Source organism: Chelonia mydas, chromosome 2, assembly GCF_015237465.2.
Source record: "Chelonia mydas isolate rCheMyd1 chromosome 2, rCheMyd1.pri.v2, whole genome shotgun sequence".
NCBI classification, from domain to species: Eukaryota; Metazoa; Chordata; order Testudines; family Cheloniidae; genus Chelonia; species Chelonia mydas.
In genome coordinates this window covers 110,993,665-111,018,103 of record NC_057850.1, presented here as the reverse complement: position 1 = coordinate 111,018,103, position 24,439 = coordinate 110,993,665, and the positions used below count along the sequence as shown (strand labels likewise).

The 24,439-nt window shown below is 43.0% G+C and overlaps 1 protein-coding gene across 3 annotated transcripts in view; it reads left to right on the top strand.

The window, feature by feature from the left end:
- Positions 1-5,106: 5,106 nt before the first annotated feature.
- HIVEP1 (HIVEP zinc finger 1) overlaps positions 5,107-24,439 on the top strand; it is a 199,523-nt gene continuing 180,190 nt past the window's right edge. The window contains exons 1-3 of one of the 3 annotated variants that reach the window (XM_043540098.1): positions 5,109-5,243; positions 6,936-7,064; positions 10,782-10,910. The gene's annotated coding sequence lies outside the window, so the exon portion shown is untranslated. Of the gene's footprint in view, positions 5,244-6,935; positions 7,065-10,781; positions 10,911-13,770; positions 13,893-14,064; positions 14,169-24,439 lie in introns of those variants that run through there. The other 2 variants (XM_043540108.1, XM_043540109.1) reach the window with 2 other exon arrangements.

Sequence of the window (24,439 nt, the reverse complement as noted above, 5' to 3'; positions counted from 1 at the left end):
GAATAGCATACAGTACATAAGGCCCAGGACCACACATTGAACAATAAGGAGAAAACAAAATTTTGAATAGCTGCTCATTCAGAGAGAACTATCCATCTTGTGCACTGAATGAGTTAGGAAAGCTTGTGAAAAAAATAGTATCGTGATAATATAATTAAATGACTGGATTTTGACACACAAGGGAGCCAAATTAAGTTACTCAGGCAACTTTAATTCTGGCATTTCCTAACTTTGAGTGCTTGGTTTCACAGCCTTAATAATATTCCTTTAACATAGGTAGAGGTGGTTTTTTGTTTGTTTGGGTTTGGTTTGGTTTTGTATCTTTTCATTATGTTTTCTTTATTGTACTCAGAAACTGCTCAAAGGCAAAAACCCCAATCCATATGAAGGCTAAACTCATGTTGAGTTTATCAAGCAGACCTCAGATTGAATATTTCCTTAGGCATATAAGAGACACTAAGAACCTTCTGGTTTGACAATTTAAATGTTAACAGCTGCTCTGGACTGTTGGCTGAATGACTGTTGGCCGAATGATATTGTGAAAAACTGTCTGTGCTGATCCATGTTTGCTGTCTCAAATTAAGTGGAATGCTCCTTTTAATCAAATCATTGTGTAACATGTTTTAGTTGTGATTAATTCACTGCTGCTTGACTCCTGTTTTACACCAGTGCAACACCATTGATTTCAATGTTTTGTTTTTATTTAACACCTTATTTATCTCAACATTAGTGTAAGTAGGAAGACACATACATATATCCATTGTGTATCACCTAGAGTGCATTCTGTGTTGCTTAGTGTCTCTTAAATACATAGGCCCAGATTCTCAGTTGTGCCCTCTATGAACTGAGCAGAAAAAAAGTGGAGGTCACAAAAGAAGTTTTTTGGAACTCCCTGATCCTAGGGCCCAGATCTATACTGGCACTGTCCCTGGTGTAATTTAAAGCAGCCTCTGGGCTGACTACACCAGCCTGGGACTGTTGGAGCAGAGTTATACTCCTCCCACATCCTCATGACAGGATTGCTCATCTGGCCAGTTTTAAACCAGAGCAGCTCAAAGCAGGCAGACCAGGGGTTAGGACCTGAGCCCTGTGGAAACATTAACCAAGTATTCTGCTTGCTAGCTGAAGATTGGAGATTTTTCTTCAAGACTGGATGTTTTTCAAAAAGATCTGCTCTAGGAGTTATATTGGGGAAGGTCTATTGCCCGTGTTTTACAGGAGATCAGACTAGATTATCACAGTGGTCCCTTTAAGCCTTGGAATGTATGAATCTATCATTTTGATCAGGCTATAATTAGATTCTTGTGCCTTTGATCATTTCCTGATGCACATGAAGAAAATATCGCAAAAAGATCCAACCACTTGTAAGCAGTATCTAGTGCTCTCAGTGCTCTTCCTGCTGGGAAGGAGCATAACATATAAAGTACTCTAATAGGTGCGCTTATCACTACTCGTGCCTACTTGCGGCATAATTATTCCATATTTCAAAATAATTTTTTAACAACTCTCCACCCCAACATACAGCTTTCAGACTGTTCAGCAATATCACAGACCTGTGTTAAGATGAATAAAATAAAGGTGCCAATTTGCAATCTGACTGTACATTTATGAAGATCTACTATTAAAAATGAGAGGAACCAATGGTGGGTTAAAATGTGGATTCTGGATGCAATTTTTGTGTTTTCCAACCATGGAGTTGCTAAACACTGTGTCCCAGGTCCTTGGCTGCAACAAAGTAGTGCACAGAGCAATTCAGGGGTCTAAGGAGGGAGGCAAAAGTGGCTTTAAGACATCTTTATGCTTCGCCAATCCTAGGTGAGCTGTGTACCATGCCAGTGTCCTGACATAAACTGGAGCAGCCTGAAGACTTGTGCTAGTTGCCTGTGGCCCCAAGGACTGTTCCAATGGTACCAACTGCAAACAGTCCCGATACAGCAAGCAGGTCAGCTGCGTAGGGTGATGTGCTGACCATTTCCCCGTATGCTAGTCACAGGGATGGTGAAGGGAATACTACACTAACTCTATGATCTCCAAAAAGCTCCTCTACCCTGAGGTAATCCTTCCATGGCCAACTCTTCTGTCTTAAGGGCTGTTCCGCACTGGCCATGCTATTCAACAAGGCTATAGTCAGTGGAGAATCTAGCCTGTGGGCCTGATTCTCCACTGCCTTGCACCTTGTATAGCAGTTTACAACTGCGTAAAGGGAATGTAAAGTGGGTGTAAAATGCTTCTATTTTGATTTGGGAGGCTTTACCACTGAAAAGGGTAGACCATAACAGGGTTCAAAAAAAGAACTAGATAAATTCATAGAGAATAGGTCCATCAATGGCTATTAGTTAGGATAGGCAGGAATGGTGTCCCTAGCCTCTGTTTGTCAGAAGCTGGGAATGAGCGACAGGGGATGAATCACTTGATGATTACCTGTTCTGTTCATTCCCTCTGGTGTACCTGGCACTGGCCTCTTTTGGAAGACAGGATACTGGGCTAGACGGACCTTTGGTCTGACCCAGCACAGCCATTCTTATGTTCTTAACTGTAATTTACACTCACTTTAAGGCACTGTACACTGAAAGAATGATGGAAAGTGCCATTAATGTAAATGAGACTCAGACCCACTTTGTATAGGTTTAAAAGACAACCCAAGGGGCAACACAGCAGAGCATTGGGCCATGTAGAAAGCACCTCAAATTACTTAGGAGAACAACAGAAGCACAGATAAAGAGGACATGGGTCACATCAAGAGCAACTAATCCTCCTCTTAAAAAAAAAAGTTGCGGGGGGGGGGGAATCCATAATTCTTTTAAAAAGAAAATTTTGTTTAAAGGGAAAGTGTTCACATGATAAACTGAGTATTCTAGAGTGAGAGAGAGCTTCCTGTGACAATTCAGCCCTGCTAATCTCTCATGGCATGTCTACACTACAGCAGCGACAGATGCATAATTACGGCCCTGCAGCTGTGCCGCTACAGTGTAGATGCTTCCTACATCAATGGAAGGGGTTTTAGGGTCAATGTAGGTAATCCACCGCTCTGAGAGGCGGTAGCTAGGTTGATGGAAGAATTCTTCAGTCATCCTAGCTGCATCTGCAGCAGGAATTAGGTCACAGACCTGAGCAATGTAACTAAGTCAACCTAAGTTTTAGGCCTCTGTAATGGGGATGAATCTCCGATAATATTAGAGGTTAGCAACATGACAACCATCTCCTATACACAATCTGTGCAATTGATTATGTAAGCTCTGACTAAAGTAAACTCTTGAAATCTGTCATTCTGTGAAAAACTTCCAAAGGCTAAAACTGTTGTTTAAACTCCAGTGATGGGGCTGATTTCCAGCTTGGCTGATCTATCTGTTATGTTCTGTCGACCTAAAATTGCCATGATAGTCTCAGTTGGAAAAGGCATTTCTTATTTCCTGCCCTCAACTGATGTGTAGTGTTACTGTGGACTGTTAGGCAGCGGCCATTTCTCACCTCCGAGATGGCTGTATTTCAGTGGGGAGTGCTGTATACAGGGCTAGACTGGGCCTAGCCTTGCATAGTTATTCAAGGGAGGAGGGTACATGGAACTGCCCACAAGCTCATAATTAACCAAGGCACAATTCCGTGAGGCACCATAGCACCCTTTTTTGTTTGCGCTAACCACACAACGCTAGTCTATCAAAATTGAGGAAGGTAAAACCCCTCCCCACCAACCAACCAAACTGGCCCAGCTTGAAGAGAAGCATATACTTCATCCTTTCAAAGGGCGGCACAGCTCTGGTATGCAAGCCCCTACAGGAATTCTGGGTGAATCAGCCAGAATTCCTCCAAGAGCTCCTGCTGTAGTATGGTTGCCCAACCTTCCCCCCTGCAGCGTGACCATGGGTTTAAGAGCTGCAGTCTGATCATAGCACTTTGAGATCTTTCTGGTTGCATTGCACTATATAACTGTCAGTCACCATAATTAAATTCAGCACATGAAAGCTGCTTACTGTGGCTGGAGTTCATCGGGTGTCCAGTGTGTTTGTCTTGGAAGTTTCAAAATCTGAGACTGCCCTGCTACTTTTGGTTGATGGTCTCCTTCTGGCAATGGACATACATCAGATGTCCATGACAACTGTATTTGATCTTTCACTGCCCTTTCAGAGGGATGAGCATGAGGTGCCATTGAATCATCTGTGGGACCTGGAAGGGATGGCTTTACAGTGGCTCCATTCATAGGAGGACCCAGAGGGGGCTGTGTCAGGCCATTGCTCATTCTGCCCCAGGACTCTCATGGGTAACATCCTGTGCAGTTCCATCTCATCACCGTCATCCCTGCTCACTGTGAATATGTAGCTACTGGGGGGGATTGTGGGGTATTTCGGCATGCAATATCATTCCTTTTTCACATCGAACCCAGATTTTGCAGTATCCTTGCTATTCTGGTACTTAAATGAATTAGGTTCCTCGATGAAAACTAGCTGGCTTAAACTCAGTCTATTTAGTGGAGGTGATGTTTGTGGGCAGAGGAATGGATAGGTTTATAAAGAACAAATAATTCTAGCCCAAAATGAATTAAAAAAAAATCTAATTACAAAATCAATGGATGAGGGCAATGAACTATAGGTAATATGAGGACCTTATTAAAGCATTTGATGCAATGGGAGTATTCACAAATTAAATGTTTCAAAAATTCATTCAGCATGGTTCAGATATGAATGCTTATGGATTGAAAACCAGATTGCAAACAAAGGACAAATTGTATTAAATTGGGACATTAGGTGCAGGAGATTATTTATTATTATTACTAATATTTATATTACAGTAGTTTACACACATGTGAAGACAAGATCTCTGCCCCAGGGAGTTTACAGTCAAAGGCCCCTTTCTGAAAATGGGTATGCATGAGCAGAACACACTGCTGTCTCCACACAGAGTCATTTGCAGGACGGAGACACAGCACAAGAAGAGACATTTTTATTGCAATTTAGGATACTGCCGGGATGTGATGGGATACACCCCCACTCCCTTAGTGGAAAGGCTAATGAGTATTCCTGCAATCAGGCAGCACCAATTAGGCACACCTGCAGAATGTGCTCCACCTTGAGAAGTGATGATTAAAAGGATGAGACTGGCCACAGAGGAGGGAGTTTTCTAAGGAACAGGGAAGCTACTAGGCACTGCTAGTGAGTTCCAGTAACAAGGGGAACTCAGCCTGAGGCAATTGCTAACCCTTTCCTTCATCCCCACCTCCTATTTGAGGCAGATGGGCACTACTTCACTTGGTAAGAATGAAGGCCTTGGAGGGCTGCTTCTAGCCAGTGACTTGTGGTGGGTTCTGGGAAATGCTGCCTGGGGCTAGAGACAAGGGGACTGTACTCTGTGGTCTAAAAAGACCCTGGGAGTGAGCTGAACTCCTGCTGGGAACAGTAAGATTGTCCAGGAGAGGGGATTTCTCTAGGGGACCCAGGGGGCAAGATACTATGGCTTAAGCCTCATAAAAAAATAATACAAAGGGACCTGGAAAGGTTAGCATTATGGGCTGGCAGCAACAACGAAAGGAGAATCAACCTGGGAAAACAATCCAAAATAGGCTGTTTTTAATGGCTGGGAGGAACATGGAAAGCAATAATAGCAAAAGGAATGTAGAAAAGTGTCACCGAAATATCCTCTGCATCAGAATCATCTGTAATAATGTAACATAAAAGGTCCTTAATGTGGGTTTAAATGTAACTTACTCACATTTCAAGGCCTCCTTATGCTGCCACAGAAATATAAATGAGAATTCAGGTCCTATTGTCTTCAGGTAGGAATTTTTAGTTAGGATTAGGCTTACTCAACCTCTTCTATGGCAACCATAACGCTTCTTAACTTTTCCGACTCTCATCTTACAGATTTGCTCTGCTAAGTTAAAAGTCATGAGTCAGACTCTTTACAATCTGGAGTTATTTTTTTTTTTAATGATTTTTAAACTTCCCTTACCCACTCCAGGTGCCTGTGCATATGCAGGCCTGCCACTTAGTGCTGCCAACTCCTCCACATACGAGGAGTAAGGGGACGCTGGCTGCTCCAGCGGCAGCTCATGCTGGCACTGGCTGCCTGATGACGAAGCGCTTCAAGCTCCTCCCCAAACACCAACGTTTTAATTCATTCATTCTAGGCCTGCCCATCCCCGAGCAATTAATTGTGCACCTCTTAACTCCTCATCAACTTTGCCTCCTCCCAGCCTCTGCATCTGTCCTTGGCCCTTCAGCGTACTGCTCCTTCTCCAGCTCCAGGGGTTCTTCATTCCCCTTTTCCAGGGCTGGGAGGGAGGGGAAGAGCTGCAGCAGAATCAACTTCTCCCTCTTCCTAGGCCTGGGAGGAGCAGGAGAGAAAGCACCTGCTTGGGGTCTTCAGTCCCCCACCCTTCCTTCTCTCCTAGGCCTGGTGTTAAAAAGATGGGGAGGAGGAGGAGCAGAGAGCAGACTAACCCATTTTTCCAGGACAGGAGGGAACAGAGCTGCCCTGAGCTACAGCGCTTTTTCTGCTTTCCATCCTCTATCCAAAACCCCATCTTGGTTCCTCAGGGAAGGCAAAGAGCTCTGCCTCCAGCAGCAACCCTGACTGTCTATTCTTCCCCTGGAGATGGGTAAGGGGAAAGGTAGCCAACCAAAGGGGGTTTTCCCTTAGACTAGGCTGGAAATCACTAGCGAGCTGGAGCTTCTGGCATCACTGGGAGACTAGCTCCAGTAGGGGCCAAAACCAGGTACTCAGGATGACATCATGAGACATGGCAACAGTGCTAATGTATAAATAAAATGTGCTATATATTTGCTATAACTGCATTAATAAATCATGGATATGTTGTAAATGCAAGAATGTGCAATATGCGAAAGAATGCTTGAAATATGATGGTACTGTTGCTACTCCAACCACAAACGTCCTCAAATCCTATATTCTCCTTTAAACTAAATCAATAGCTCTTTTACTTTCAGATGTGACGGTTCCCAGAGCAATTTATGCTGGCATAGTTTCTTCACAAAGAAGGAAAATCCTTCACTTGAGGTTTCACTTCACTGGCTTGATCCTGCAAAACTTTGCTTGTCTGAGAAAGAGTTACACAGGTGAGTAGTTCCATTGATTGCAATGAAACTGCCAATTTAGGAATTATGCAGCTGAGTGTTTTCAGAATTGGGACCTTAGTTACTCTACATTTGATTTTTCTGCACTGACCCTGTTGCACTTTGGTATGACCACATAACCAGGGAAAAACACATTTGTGCAGGCGAAGCCTTTACACGCAACTTCATGGCATTTCTGTGTGTTCGTCTGGATGTAATGCGGTAAACTTGAGCACTACATCTTCTCAGTTCCAAAATCTCAGGGAATGTTCTAGGCACTGATGAGCAGAACCCTGTTGATTCTTTTGAAAACTGGAAGACTGGAAAAAGCTATTTGCATTTAAAAAGTTCTTTGCTCTGCCCGCTGAGATCCACCAAACAGCTGTGGGGAGATGCTCAGGCAGCAGGGGGAGCCAGAGGGCAGGAGGCTTCCTTTTCCCCTCCCTCCTAGCATGCTGCCTCCCCAAAGCCTGCTGCATGACGGGGGCGGGGCGGCGGGCAGGAGAGAGAGAACAGTAGCTGTTTGGGAAAGGTACTTGGGGGTAGGGGGCGGGCGAGGAGAGATGCACAGAATCCCTGGGATCTGGTTGAATGGGGAATGTGAGTGGGGGCAAGAGGGAAAAATAGGGGGCACACAGAGCCCTGGGGCTGCGGGGAATGGGAGGTAGATAGAGCCCTTGTCATGAGGGAGGGGACAATGTGGGGGAGAAGTCCCTGCAAGAGAGGGGAAAATGGGAGGGTGGCACACAGGGAGCTTCTGTGTGGGAGGGGTGCTGGGGGAATGGAGGGATGCAAGGACCCTGTGGTCTTAGCTTGCAGAAACAATGCAGTGGGCAAAATCCTTAGTTTATTTCAATTTCTTAAACTCTTAACAGTGCTGAGAAGTAATTCTGTATTTCCTCACTTGCGTGATTAAAATCTTATTTAATGTTAAATTAGCTTAATTTTTGCGTGTGACTAACTTTTGAAGAAAATAAAATGAAAAAAGTTGTTGTTGTTGTTTTTAAATAAACATACAAACAAATTTTAACCAAAGAAGGAACTATAGAGTGACACAATATAACCCCACCTCACTCTCATAAATACTACTAAATGTGATTAAGAGTTGCAGAATCTTTTCGCCTGATTAACCAGTAGTAGTTATCAGTAGTCCTGTTACACTTTATTACAAACTATTTGGTTAACTTTTTTTTGTACATTTCTTTTTCATTTTTGTTTTATTTTTTCTCTAATGTTTATTTGTATTTAACAACTATGGCCACATGCTTGCAAACACTTGACCACATGAGTAGAAAGGTGGCTAGAAAGCTGGCTAGATTGTCAGGCTCAACAGGTAGTGATCAACAGCTCAATGTCTAGTTGGCAGCTGGTATCAAGCTGAGGGCCCCAGGGGTTGGTCCTGGGGCCGGTTTTGTTTAACATCTTCATTAATGATCTGGATGATGGGATGGATTGCACCCTCAGCAAGTTCGCAGATGACACTAAGCTGGGGGTAGAAATAGATATGCTGGAGGGCAGGGATAGGGTCCAGAGTGAACTACACAAATTGGGGGATTGGGCTAAAAGAAATCTGATGAGGTTCAATAAGGACAAGTGCAGAGTCCTGCACTTACGACAGAAGAATCCCATGCACTGCTACAGGCTGGGGACCGACTGGCTAAGCGGCAGTTCTGCAGAAAAGGACCTGGGGATTACAGTGGACAAGGAAGCTAGATATGAATCAACAGTGTGCCCTTGTTGCCAAAAAGGCTAATGGCATATTGGGCTGCATTAGTAGGAGCATTGCCAGCAGATCGAGGGAAGTGATTATTCCCCCTCTATTCAGCGCTGGTGAGGCCACATCTGGAGTATTGCATCCAGTGTTGGGCCCCTCACTACACAAAGGATGTGGACACACTGGAGAGAGTCCAGCAGAGGGCAATGAAAATGATTAGGGGCTGAGGCACATGACTTAGGAGGAGAGGCTGAGGGAACTGGGCTTATTTAGTCTGCAGAAGAGAAGAGTGGGGGGGGGGCAGGGCAGGGGAATTTGATAGCAGCCTTCAACTACCTGAAGAGGGGTTCCAAAGAGGATGGAGCTAGGCTGTTCTCAATGGTGGCAGATGATAGAACAAGGAGTAATGGTCTCAAGTTGCAGTGGGGGAGGTTTAGGTTGGATATGAGGAAAAACTTTTTCACTAGGAGGGTGGTGAAGCACTGGAATGGGTTACCTAGGGAGGTGGTGGAATCTCCATCCATAGAGGTATTTAAGGCCCGGCCTGACAAAGCCCTGACTGGGATGATTTAGTTGGGGTTGGTCCTGCTTTGAGCAGGGCGTTAGACTAGATAACCTCCTGAGGTCTCTTCCAACCCTAATCTTCTATGAGTAGCTTTACACAAGAAAGTACTTACTGACTTCAGTGGGAATTAAATACGTACTTAAGTTATTTCCTGAATTGGGATGCTTGCTTAAAATAGTGACTATAACTTAAGTCAGAACCAGACTTTGCCAAGGTGTGCTAACCTCTCTGAGGATTCTGTTCTGTTATTTATAGGTTCTTAGACTACCCTCACCGGTGTAATATCTGACCCACTCAATAAGGACTAACAGCTCCTAGTTAATTCTTTTTCTCCTCAAGTCAGGACTTCATCCCCAGCCATTTTTATCTGGGCATGCCTGGCCTCCATGCCTACCCTCCATTTGGATATCTTCTTGTGTGACATCTACCCTTGCGTTTCTACCTCTGTCATTTTTCTACTCCATTATTTTTAGGAGGTGGCTAGCTGGCCCCCTCATATTCTATAGCCTGGCCAGTTGCTCCTCCCACCTCAAATAAGATCCCAATAGTAATGATATTTCAGCCAGATTGCACATACAGTATTTTGGATCTCTGGTTAGATGGTTGGATTATATGCAATGTGGCCAAGTTAATGTTACTATTACAACCTTGGGTCAGAACCTCCGCTGCTATAAAGTAATGTAGTCCCACAGACTTCAATAGAATTATGCCAGTTTGCACCAGTTAAGGATCTGGCTCCGTAACTTCTGCATTTCCTTACATTGTAATGTTCGCATTTGTAACATTAATGTTGCATCAATATCAAATTTTTTTCTATTTTATATGTGAGAGCAGTTATGTCACAGTTATATCCAAGTGTAAAAATATACTGTATCTTTGACATAGAGGAACCTCAGCACTTGCAGTAGAAAGGAGGCCGCAACATTTTCTGGCAGGTAACGTGATTTTAGTAAGGCTTTTGACACAGTCCCACATGACAGTTGTTCCCTCTGTCCATTGAAGGTAGGACAAGAAGTAATCAGCTGAATCGGAAGCAAGGGAGATTTAAGAAATCGAGAAAAAAACTTCTAACACTAAAAATAGCAAGCAGTGGAGCAGGCTTCCAAGGGAGGTTGTGGGATCCTTGTTGTTGGAGGTTTTTAAGAATAGGTTACACAAATACCAGTTAGGGATGGTCTAGGTATATTTGGTCCTGCCTCAGCACAGGAGGCTGCATTAAATGACCTCTCGAGGTCCCTTCCAGCTGAACACTTCTATGATTCTGTGCCTCTCAAGGAAGTGAAGCATGTGTTTCAAGCACACACACATTTTTCTGTTGTGACAAGTGGTGAGCCAACAATTTAGCAGTTTTAGTGGCATGTCAGTGCCATTTACTGTAACGTTTTGATGTTGCCTTTTAAGTTGTTGTTCTATTTAAACATAATCATATTTCCCTTTTCAGAGAAAAAGTGCCTAGCAATCAAATAGTTTACAGGAAAATAAACACCCTCCTTCTGAATGGAAACACAAGGTAACAAACTGAAGAAGCACTACCAGCATGCACTCTGGGTGGCCAGAGAGAAATGGGCAGGTAAGGGATGCCAGCATTCACTCTAACTGCTTACCTAGGAATAGCTCAAAGGTCATGGCATGGAGATCCAAAATCCATGGTATCCATATTCAAATCTAGTTCCCCATGTAATTTACTGGATAGAGAAGCTAACTTTGGGCCAGGTTCTAATCTCATTTGCACCAGTGTAGCTTTACTTGCCTTTTACATCGTGTAGGCATTTATTTACACATGTGTAAGATGCACCCACTCTGATTTGGTAGCATTTTATATCCACTTTCATTAACTTTGCACAGGTGTAAATGACTGAGTAAGGTGCATGCTGTGGAAAATCAGGTCCATAAACTTTACTGTGGAGATCTTGCAAAATGGTAGGCATGCCATGACAACAATGCTGAATTGCAAGGTATGCCCTCAAAAGATGCATGTGTGTGATATGCCTCGCCCTTGCATTTGTTTGCTAAGATCTCTTTTTGAAAAAATTTAACTCCTCAGCATTGGAGCCTTTGGCATGTTAGTAATTTAGAGTTAACAAAAGGTTTAATTTAATATATTTAAAGGTTTAGCAAAATCATTGGCTGCAGCTGTCAGGGGGATGTGTTAGAACAGTGGTTCTCAACCAGGGATACACGAACTCCTGGGGTTGCACAGAGATCTTCCAGGGGGTACATCAACTCATCTAGATATTTGCCTAGTTTTACAACAAGCTACATAAAAAGCACTAGTGAAGTCAGTACAAACTGAAATTTCATATAGACAATGACTTGGTTTATACTACTTTATATACTATACGCTGAAATGTAAGTACAATATTTATATTGATTTATTTTAATAATTATATGGTAAAAATGAGAAAGTAAGCAATTTTCAGTTAGTGTGCTGTGACACTTTTTTTTGTATTTTTATGTCTGATTTTGTAAGCAAGTAGTTTTTTTTAAGCAAGGTGAAACTTGGGGGTATACAAGTCAAATCAGACTCCTGAAAGGGGCACCATAGTCTGGAAAGATTGAGAGCCACTGTGTTAGTGGACCCCACTGTGAGAAAATAACAGTAGTATAGCAATCAAGCCTTTGGAAGAAGAGGCCCCAAGATAATTTTAAGCTGAAATATGAATTCAAGAAATCATTGCTATCCCCTTTTTCATTTAGTAGGGGACTAACCTGCAGACTAACATCAAAACAATGGCAAATGGTACAAACATGAGAGCTGAACACAACTAAATAGTTTAGTGCTGGCTTTTGACATACCACAGCAAATACCCTGCATATGGCCTGCCTTTCGCTTATGGAGAAGAGAGAGTACAAACCATTTTGTTTTTAATGTTTAATTTTCAAAAGGTAAACTTGTATATTCCCTATATGTTTGACCATTTTGTAAGGTATGTTTATGCAAAACATTCTGTTTTCCAGTAATTCTGGCTTAGTATGCCCTGATAATCAAAAGGTTACAAACCTGATAGCAATTTTTGTAACCAAGTTTCCCCTGCGCCCCTCTTGAATGTTTTGTTAAATGTGTACAGGAAAAAATCCTCTCCTGAAAAAGCAAGTCTTGCCCCCACAACCTTTGAATTTTCAAGCAGATCCTTTGCTCAGTAGGCTATAATGGAATACTAGAAAATATACTTTTAAAACATATGTCAGACATTTTAGTACAATAGCACTGAACCACAGAAATGCTTCACAAAAAACCACTGAATGAAATGCCTTTTCAATTACGTAGGTGTGATAAGGTGGCTATTGAGGAATTTAAACAAAGAGAGCATGCCATGGAAATAGTATCATATGAGAAGCATCTTGTACGCTCACACGATTCAGTAGGCTTTTAAATGGATGAAATAAAAGAGAAAAGAGGTTTATTAAATACACATGTGAACTACATTATATTTATGCGGATTAGCATGGAATCCGTAGTTAAGAAAGATTTAAGAGTAGATTTAACCAGCAAGCATGAGATGAAGGACAACAGAATGGAAAATAAGGGCTAGTTTCTGAAAAAGGTTAGTGATGACCTATCTGTCTCAGTTGAAGTGGTACACATACAAAAAATGGCAAACGTGCAGAGATGTTGAAGAGATAGTGTCACCATATAGGGTGAACTGCGCCTTAGACTCCTGTTAGTTCTCTCAAATGCACCCATTACATGGTAAGCCTGGCTTCCGGCCCCTCACTCTGGGTGAAACCATGTGGCCAACCACTCTTGGATTGGCTCTCTGGGCTGCAGCATTCTGGTTCCCAAGGTTTTAACAACACAGGCCCAACTTTGTTTTGATGATGCTGTTTCTGTCACTGCAAACTTCTCCTGTCACAGGTTCCCAGAAGGAAACTATAATAGGTGCCAAAACCAAGCATTAGTTATTCATTCCTCTAAAGTGCAAAGCATATAGAGCAGAAGTTAAAACAATAAATAAGAGGCCTATATGCATCAGTCTGTCTTACACTTTTGTAAGTTCCCCTCAGCCCAGCTAATACCATCTCTGGCAGGGAGAAACAGACTGCTCCTCCTACTGCAGTTTCTACCTCTCTCCCTTTGTATGAGTGTTTGCCAGGCTGTCAGCTTTCCACTGACACACATTGGGCAGCCTATCTGAGCCCACCCAACCCCTCTCCTTTTTCTAGGATTTTTGAGGTTTTAGACTCCTTTCAATCCCAGGCTTTAGCTTTGGGGAGAGTAAAGCATTCTAGCCTGGATGGAGTCACAGGTAGTTTCTTCCCTATTGATGTGTCTAGCCATCGTTTCTTCAACGAGCCTTATCATTTTGTTTTTTTGTGGGTTTCAGCCTTACTCACCTCCTTTAATTTAATTCCTGGCAGCCCGCCCAGTTAATATCAAACATATGATATTTCTAAAAAAATAACACACATGACTCCCTCGTTCTCCACAGATGGTGAGAGCCAATCCTTGATAAAAAGACAGAAGACCACATTGCATTTTCAATAGAGAGGTCATCAAGAACTCACTTCTCCTAGCTGAACGCAGTCAGTTGGGCAGCCTTCTGGGTAAAAGGTAGCAATGTGAGGCACAATATGAGCAATAAGTAGGCTTTTTAAAGGCTTTTATTCTGCGAGACAGGGAAGACAGTCATTGGGCTAAAATAGTCTTGGGTGTTGGTGTTTTAATCATAGATTAATGTTTTAAAATAAACTATAATAGCTGTTGTATATAAATCCTTCCCCAGGTGGATGTCTTTAACAATTTCTTGGGTTGCTCAGGACTGTGATTCATCATGTTACCCACATCCCCCGTCTCCAGCGAAAGGAAAATTTCCTTGTGCTAAACTGAGTGTGAGTTCCTTGACACCACCACCCCTTACTTTGCCTTGCAGGTTAACAATAAGCACACCCCAGGTCCCCTTGAAGCTTTCCCCTACAGTGTCCACCCCTTAATCACAGGATATTCACAGAGATTCCAGGTAAACTGTCCCCAAAGGAACAGTGCACACACCAACTTGTCTGGTTCCACTGAGGATTGGTTCCAGAATAACATCACAGCACTGAGATACATTTGTAGTGAAAACAATCATAAGTTTATTAAAGGCTAAGATTTAAAAGAGAGGGAGTAAGGATAATGATGGAAACAGAAATAGTTACATATAAAACAAGAAGCATAACATGTTTCCTAGAGTCTAAACTTAATTGAAACAGGCTAAAATCCTCTAGTTTCTCACCGAAAGCAACCTCCCAGCATCTCCAACCAAAATGGCTGTTTCATGAATGCAAAAAGTGCTGTCCTTTGTTGCTTCCTCAGTGAAGGATGAAGGAGTGTCTCTTTGCCTTCCTCTTATATTCCCCGAAGCCATCAGTTTGTCCCTAGAATCAAGAGGATCCCTGTGGCTTATTCCCTGGTGTACTGGCTCCATGTTAACATCAATATGAGGATATGATGGTGTATGCAAACAGGCTTCCATTATGCTGGCTTACAATGGCAAACCAAGGCAGACCGGTGAATATGCATACTTTGGCTGGTCAAAAACTGCTCATCAACGCTGCTTTGATTCAGACTTTAAAACGTTTTCCAATATATACACACAACTCTTTACAAATCATCTGTATGTACATCTTGCAATGATCATGAGGATCAATATGACACAAGCTTTTAATAAATACCTCACTTGTCCCTCTTGGCTTGAATACTGTGAAAGCAATGGGTTGGGTGTACTGAGTTTGTCAGGACCGTTAAGAGTCTTTCCTTCACAAGAGTGAACCCTTTGCCAATTGGCTACACTAGAGAGTTTACAGCAGTGCAACTGCATGACTGTAAGCTCTCCAATATAGCTGCTGTAAGCCGATGGGAGAGAGCTCTCCTTTTGGCTTAACTATTCCAGCCCCTATAAGGGCCAGTAGCTATGTCGGTGGGAAAGGCTCTCCTGCCGACATAGCGCTGTCCACACCAGCGCTTATGTCAGTGTAACTTATGTTGCTCAGGGGTGATTTATTCACCGCCCTGAGCAGCATAAGTTGTGCTGATATGGGCTGTAGTGTAGACATAGCCGTAGGGTCACAATGTCACCTGAACTTATTTCCCAAGGTTTTGCACGCTTGCTAGAGGGAGAGTTTTATGGTTGGAGGACAGCAGGGCTGAGTTAAGACCTTAAGGTGGTGAATCCATTTCGGATTATCCCTTCAGGCTGGTAACCAGGAGCGGGAAGAAGGTCATATCAGGAAATCATGCTGGTGGGGATAGAAATTTGTGTGTAATCCTCAACATGTGTTGTCGGTGAGAGGGTGCAGAGACAGGAGAAAAAAGCAGGTGGAAGGGGAGGCGCCAATTTTGAACTGTTTCTCTCAGGAGAAACTGCTTAGCAGGCTTGTCCAGGCTGCTGGGAGTAGGGGAAATAAATAGTGGGCTTGCTTACTTTAAGGTGTTTATGCCTTCTTTATGATTTCAGGATTCTGGGACCTGTTGGGGATTTGCCTGGTCCTGGGTGTAACTTTGAGGAACCACAAGGGCTGCAGTGAGTTGTTATAGCTTCCGGTGGGCTGTTCTCTTGCAGAAACTGGGAGCACTACAACCCCCTTCATGTTCTGCCTAGCTCCTGTGCTAGGAGCTGCAAGGGGGGATGGCATAGGACTGCTCTGCCAGTGCTATATCACCAGTGCTATATCACCCTTTTGCACAGCTCTGTTTTCTTTTCTTTTACACTCCTGAAGCAGCATAAATGGGCTGCAGTGGCAGACTGAATTGGGGCCAGAGTATGAAGTGCTCAGACTCTCTGTGGGGTTGTTGCCAGATGGGTGCTCATAGAATCACAGGGTTAGAAGGGACTACAAGGGTCATCTAGTCTAACCCCATGCCAAGATGCAGGATTTGTTGTGTCTAAACCGTCTAAGATTGATGGCTATTCAGCCTCCTTTTGAAAATCTCCAGTGAAGAAGTTTCCACGACCTCCCTAGGCAGTCTATTCCGTTGTCCTACTGTTCCTACATTTAGGAAATTTTTCCTGAGATTTAATCCAAATCTGCTATGCTGTAGCTTGAACCCTTTTGTTGCCCACCAAATCCAGGAAAAGTCTCAGGAGCAAAATCAGGACCTGTACATGGCCTTCATTGATTTGACAAAGGCCTTTGACTTTTGACTGCCCTCCAAAATTTATTACAGTCCTAAGGCTTCTTCATGGTCAGATGACTGCCACCGTTCTCTGTAATGGCCTGGAGACAGATCCTTTCATCATCAAAACTGGGGTTAAGCAAGGATGCGTTATTGCCCCAACTCCATTCTCCATCTATTCAGCAGTCATTTTGGTCCTCATTAAAGACTGCCTCCCCACTGGAGTTGACATTCAATACAAAATGGGTGGGAGGCTTTTTAATGTTCAGCGTCTCCACTGTTAGTCTAAAGTCCTCAGGGCTTCAGTATGCTGATGACTGTGCCATCTTCGTGCACACTAAGAACGACCTTCAGTCCACACTGGAGTTTTTTGCACAAGCTTGTCAAAGCCTAGGACTCTTATTTAATATTGAGAAGACTAAAGTGCTCCATCAGTGTGCTTCAGGCCTTGCACATGACCCACCACAAATCACCGTCGAGGGCCAGACTTTGGAGACAGTTGAGCACTTCTGCTAGCTCAGTAGCCAACTCTCTCAAAATGCAAAAATTGACAGTGAGATCAGCACAGGATCCAGTGCACATGTGCCTCCTTGGGAAATTGCTCTGATGCATTTTCATGGATCATGACCTACAGAAGGACACCAAAATTCAGATCTACAAGACAATTGTTATTCTTACACTTCTTTATAGCAGTGAAACCTGGGTGACCTCCAGACTCCAGTGATGTCTCTGGAAGATCCTTCACATCAAGTGGGAAGATTGTGGCACTAACACCAGCATCCTTACTAATGCCAGTGTCACCAGCATTGAAGCAATTGTCCTATGCACCAACTCCTCTGGGCTGGACATGGTGTGCAGATGCCAGACTCTTGCCTCCCAAAACAAGCCCTCTACTCTCAGCTAACCCATGGTCAGAGATCCCATGGTGGTCAGAGGAAACGCTACAAAGACACACTGACAGCATATCTCAAGAAAACTGACGTGGACATCACAAGCTGGGAGGAGCAAGCCACCAACTGACCTCAATAGCGCCACATCCTCCATCAGGCAGTAGCCTGCTTCGAGGAGAAATGCCTTGCCCTTGAAGCTGAAGAGCAAAAAGGAAGGAAAAAGAAAGAACTTGCTTCCAGCAGGTAGCTGACCCACCAGAAAATGCCTGTACCTAGTGTGGGTACATCTGTGGTTCCAGGATCGGACTCCTGAGTCATCTTGGGACCCATATGTAAACCTTTGGTAGAGATCATCCTAAAATTGAGGGATTGCTGATGAGTTTGAACCCATTGCTGCTTGTCCTGCAGAGAACAACTTTTCTCCATCTTTTTTATGGAAGCCTTTCAATTATTTGAAGACCGCTATCATTCTTCCCGCCCCCCCCTCCTTTGATCTCCTCTTTTCCAAATTAAATATACCCAGTTCCTTCAGCCTTTGCTCATATGGCCACTTTCCATCCCTTTTGATAATTTCTGTCACTTGCCTCTACATCCTTTCTATACATTGGTGACCAAAATTGGACATAGTAATCCAGCTGAGGCCTAACCATCGCCAAGTAGAGCGGTACTGTCATCTCCCATGACTTGAATGCTATGCCTCTGTTAATGCAACCTAAAATTGCATTTGCTTCTTTTGTACAGCTCCGATATCTTTTTGTGCTGCTGCCAAACCAGTTTCCCCCTATTCTGTATTTATGTATTGTTTTTCCTTTTCTAAGTATAGCACCTTACTTTTGTCTTTGTTGAATTTCATTTTGTTGTCTATAGCCCAGTTCTACAATTTATCAAGATCCCTATGAATTTTAGTTCTATCCTCCAAAGTGTTTGCAGCGTTCCCTAGCTCTGCGTCATCTGCAGATTTGATCAGTACGCTCTCTATTTCTACATCCAGATTATTAGTAAAGATGTTAAACAACACAAGACGTAGAACAGATCCCTGTGGAACCCTACTTGAGACCTCCCTCCACTCGGACTTCATTCCATTAATAGTTACTCTTTGTTTGTGGCTGTTTAAGCAATAATGTATCTACTTAATGGTAGTTCTGTTGAGATGGCAATTCTCCAGCTTACTTATCATAATGTCCTGTGGGTCTGTGTCAAAAGCCTTGCTGAAGTCAAGGTGTCGTATGTCCACCACATTCCCCCTATCCTCCACATCAGTTACCCTGTCAAAGAAGGAAATCAAGCTGGGCTGGCATGCTTTCTTCTTGGCAAATCCATGCTGGCTGTTAGTAATTTACCCCTTCATCCTCCAGGTATTCGCAAATTGAATGGTTTATTCATTGCTCTAATAGCTTCCCAGGTATCAAAATTTCCCGCTCCTCCTTTTTCCCCCTTTTTAAAAAGAGGGAAATCCCTTCTCCAGTCTTCTGGGACCTCTCCTGTCATCCTTGAGTTTGTAAATATTATTGCCAGTGGCTTTCATTCAGTTAGGAATGAGAGAACATAAAAGTAGATAGTGGGACTCTTGTAGGGATGGGGCAGAGATACTGAAAACAATACACTCACCGTAATAGTCGTTCAGTGCAAAACATGAACAAGTGTACTCATCTTAGATACTCGGATAGTATATGGTGATTAGTGTGGTATCAATGACTTAACAGATCTTCAGTGTTTGAAGGGTTAATTGAATCTCTGGGGTAGTGTCTGGTTAACAGTTAGTTACTGATTTAAGGTATAATGACATATCAGTAAACTATATTCTGGCTTATTCCACATCTGCCTAGTGTATGTCTACACTACAGACTTAAATCTACCTATGGTAGGTTAATTTACAGCCAACGCAGTAATTACTGCAGTGGCTGATGTCCACACTACCCTTCTTCTGTTGGTGTGCGTCCTCACCAGGAGTGCTTCCACTAACTGAAGAAGGGCAGTGTGGGGGGCTGAGAGCCAGAGCTCTCAGCTCCATGCAGCTCCCCACAAGGAGCCCAGCTGTCCCACTGAGCTTCTCGCCTCCCTGTTGCCCACCGGGAGCAGGGGGCAGCCACCTGGGCTCCTCACCTCCCTGAACGGGGAGCTAGATAGGGGCAGCTGGCAGGGAGCCCGGGGTTGCCAGGCTCTAGCTGCCCAGCTTTCTTGTCAATTTCACTGCTCCAGCATGAAGCCCTGAAATTGACAAGTCGTCCAACAGCTGATGTAAGTAGCAGTGTCTGCAGAGACACTGCCCTGCCCTAACTGCACTGACATAAGCCCTATGCCTCTCATGGAGGTGGAGTTATGTCTGTGTGGTAGGGCACTTGCGGCGGCTAAGGCTGACATAATTAGATCAACGTAAGCTGCCTTATGTTGACCTACCTGTATATTATAGGCCAGGCCTAAGACCCCATTCCCCCAATAAGACTCTGTTCTATTCAAGGGGTCGGCACTAGTATATCTCCTTGAGTGACTAAAGTCTGAGAAATATAAATCTAAGCTTGCCTATTATAATATGTCATTGTGCAGTGGACAATATAAACAATATCAATATTTGCTGCCCAGAGTAGTTAAGTTTGCCACAGTTTCCATAATTAGTAAAAACTGTGGTAAAGTCAAATACCATGGTGTGGTAAATGCTGAATTATTTAAAGCTACTTGCTGTATCCTGGCTTCTCCTACTTCTAAACTTTCTATCTACCTGTATGGTAGACTCAGGAGTAGTACAAAGAGCTCCTGTTCCAGGACTAGGACTTGTAGGTGCTATGGTAGTATAAATAATAACTAGTAATTATATGGAAGCACCTTTATACAATATCACCTGTTGCCAAGTATGGATGCTTTATGCATACCCTCTAGAGGGAAGATATTGAAATTTTAAAAATTAGTCCCTTTTTGAAAGTACAATAGAATCAAAAGTAAAATGTTTTAATAGCCCTTCCTTCCATTCGTTCATTTGATAGGTGACTCATGTACATGGGATTAATTTTAGATGCAGTTGTGACCGGTTGAGTCACAGAAACCGCCTTGGGACTGCTGCCTGTTGTGCTGGGACTACCTCTGAGCCCGTTTTCCCTGACAGCTTAGGACTTCAGTACCTTGCCTTGTTGAGCCAGAAACACTAGCCTGCTACAAACACAGGCCCAGGTCCGAATCACGTCCCCCAAAAGCTGCAGGCTTAACTGAAAACAGCGTAAGAAGTGCTGCTGTCTCCAACACCCAGATACCCAGTTCCTAATGGGATCCAAACCCCAAATAAATCCATTTTACTCTATATAAAGCTTATTAAAGGGTAAACTCATAAATTGTTTGCTCTTTAGAACACTGATAAAGAGAGATGCACAGCTGTTTGCTCCCCCAGGAATTAATTACTTGCTTTGGGTTAATTAATAAGTAAAAAGTGATTTGTATTAAGTATAAAAAGTAGGATTTAAGTGGTTCCAAGCAATAACAGACAGAATGAAGTAAGTTACCAAGTAAAATAAAATAAAACACGCAAATCTAAGTCTAATATAGTAGGAAACTAAATGCAGGTAAATCTCACCCTCAGATGTTCCAATAAGCTTCTTTTACAGACTAGACTTCCTCCTAGTCTGGTTCCAGCAATCACTCACCCCCCCCCATAGTTACTGTCCTTTGTTCCAGTTTCTTTCAGGCATCTCTTTGGGATGGAGAGATTATCTTTTGAGCCAGCTGAATACCAAATAGAGGGGTTTCCAGGGGTTTTTATAGTCTTTATTTTGTGGGTGGAAACTCCTCTTCTCCTCTGTAAAATCCCCTCCACAAGACGGAGTTTTGCAGGCACCTGGGCAAGTCACATGTCTATGAATGATTCAGCTTTTTTGCAAGCTGACACCATTGTTTACATATTAGTTTGAACGTTCCCAGGAAAGCTTAGATGTGGATTGGCATCTCCCAAGGTCCATTGTTAGCTAAGTACTCCCAATTACTTGAATAACTCCTTCACACTATGTTGACCAAATCTGCCTTATGTGCTTCCTAAAGCAAACACTTTAAATACAAGTATAAAGTTAACGCTCATAACTTCAGATATAAAAATGATACATGCATACAAATAGGATGAATATATTCAATAGATCATAACGTTTGCAAAGATATGTTACGTGGCATATCTAGCATAAACATATTCCAGTTATGTCATATTTACACTCATAAGCATATTTCTACAAAGCATTATGGGGTGCAACATCACAGCAGGTTTTGAAGTATCTTACTTTTGTGAGAAGGATTTTGCAATGTGTTTCAATGAGACATTTAAAATCTCACTGATTTATTTTTTGAAATCTCCCTCATGCACAGGGCATGAAAAGATTACCAGGCACCTGCTACTAATAATACTCCATAGCACTTTTCATCCAGACATCTCTAAGTGCTCTACATAGGTGGATATACATATTATTTCCATTTTACTGATGGAAAAATCAGGGCAGAAAGAGATGAAATGACTTGCCCAAGGTCACACAGCATATCAATAACAGAACAAGGAATAGAATCTAGATTTCCTGATTCCACCCTCCCGCCCCCCCCAGGCCTGTGCCCTATCCAGTGAATGATGCTACCCCCTATTATCTAGAGGACTAAATTTAGTAGCCAGAGACAGATGGGAAAGGACCTCACTAGCAAAATCTAGAGGCAAATCCCTGCTAAGAAGCTTGCTTCACCCCTTTCTGCTGGAAGTGTACGTGGATTCCTGTCGTGGTGCTGCCCCGGGACACGGCTTGAAGGCCCCATTTTTAAATCCGCATCTAATTGTAGGTATCTGATAACTTTTGAGTCTCACCCCAGCCTCCAAGTTGCAGAAGGGCTGGTAGGTTGGAAGGTGGGATGTCTGCTACTTTAGTCTTCTCCTGCCCTGTGAATAGTTCTATTGCTTCTGCCGCTACTGATTCAACAAGCAACAATGTGAAAATGACACTATTCTTGTAATCCTTATGTCTAGTCCCTGGGTGTATTCCCAGTTGTCAATTTCGTTCTGCTGCTTGGGAAATCTATGAGCAGGGCAGAGACAACAGAGCTGTCTGTCTGCAGACTCTGGAATGTAGCACTTCATTGGTTCACATCTGAAAAATTATACTTGCACTCTAAGGGTTTGTCAAGGTTCCTTCCCCACTCTGAACTCTAGGGTACAGATTTGGGGACCTGCATGAAAGACCCCCTAAGCTTATTCTTACCAGCTTAGGTTAAAAACTTCCCCAAGGTACAAACTTTGCCTTGTCCTTGAACCCTTTGCTGCCACCACCAAGCGTGTTAAACAAAGAACAGGAAAAGAGCCCACTTGGAGATGTCTTCCCCCAAGCCCTACACCCCCTTTCCTGGGGAAGGCTTGATAAAAATCCTCAACAGTTTGTACAGGTGAACACAGACCCAAACCCTTGGATCTTAAGATCCATGAAAAATCAATCCGGTTCTTAAAAGAAGAATTTTAATTAAAGAAAAGGTAAGAGAATCACCTCTGTAAAATCACGATGGTAAATACTTTACAGGGTAATCAGATTCAAAACATAGAGAATCCCTCTAGGCAAACCCTTAAGTTACAAAAAGACACAGAACAGAAATATACATTCCATCCAGCACAGTGTATTTTACCAGCTATTAAACAAAAGGAAATCTAACTCATTTCTAGCTCAATTACTTACTAACTTTACAGAAGTTCTGAGTCTGCATTCCTGATCCGTTCCCAGCAAAAGCATCACACAGACAGACCCTTTGTCCCCCCCAGCTTTGAAAGTACTTTGTCTCCTCATTGGTCATTTTGGTCAGGTGCCAGCGAGGTTATCCTAGCTTCTTAACCCTTTACAGGTGAAAGGGTTCTGCCTCTGGCCAGGAGGGATTTTATAGCACTGTATACAGAAAGGTGATTACCCTTCCCTTTATATTTATGACAGGGTTTGAAACATTTTTTTCATAAAAGCTTAAATTCTTCAGATACTGATGAATTAATGCCTGCTGTCACCAGGAAAGCTTTATATTCACTGTGCGGAGCTGGGCTTTTCAAAACCTCCTTATTCAGACTGATGTAGGTTGACAACACTGCTTCACCTATAGACACGGGGCTGGTATACTCTGGGAACTTACATTGGCATAGCCACATCTCTCAGGAGTGTGAAAAATCCATAACCTTGGGAAATGTAGCTATGCCAACCTAACTCCCAGTGCAGACAGCGCTAGGTTGACAGAAGAATTCTCTCAGGGAGGTGAAGTTTTTACACCCCTGAGGGATGCAGAAGGGGTTTTCCTGTCAGTGCAGGTAGTGTCTGCTGTAGGGGTTTAAGTGTAAGCATACCTCTGGATGATCTTGCAAATATACTATAACCCCAAAACATTCTCATCTTTTTCCCAGGGGTATTGAATTTGTTAAGTAAGTGTGCATTGTACGTCACACATTGCTGTCAGGGATGTGATATTATTTGTATTCAAGTAGCACCCCAGAGTCCTAGAGAGGAAGACTGGCCCAGTGGTTAGGGTGCTAGCCTGAGACTCATGACACCTGGGTTTAACTCCCTGTGTAGTGTTGGACAAGTCACTCTGTATCACTCGGCTTCTGTTCTCCCTTTGTAAAATGAGGATAATAATATTTCCCAGCTTTGCAGGGATGTTGTGAGGATATATACCTTTAAAAAATTGTGAGGTGTTCAGATACTATGGTAATGGCGGCTATATAAGTACCCGAGAGAGACAGAGAGAGCCCAAGCAACGGACTGGAATCCTGTGTTGATGACACTGTACAAATGTACAACAAAAAGGCAGTTCCTGCCCCAGAGAGTCTAAGTGTAAGACAAGCTAGCTGAGGAAGCACAAGTAAACAATGAGACAATATAAGATAGACTTAATGGGAGGTCAGTTAATTAGGTTTGTTCTGTTAAAAAAAAAAAGTGCTGGATCCAAATGCAATATAAAGGAGAATCTCGTCTAAAACTCCAGTGGCAACAGAAACTTCAAATATCCGGTTGTTAGGATAATGTATTTTAAATAATTAAAAAGCTGTCTGCTTTTTAACAAAAGGCAAGGGTTTTTTTTGTTTGTTTTGGTTTTTTTTTAAACCAGCGATCCACCCCCTTTACTTCCCTGCAACAAGAGGAG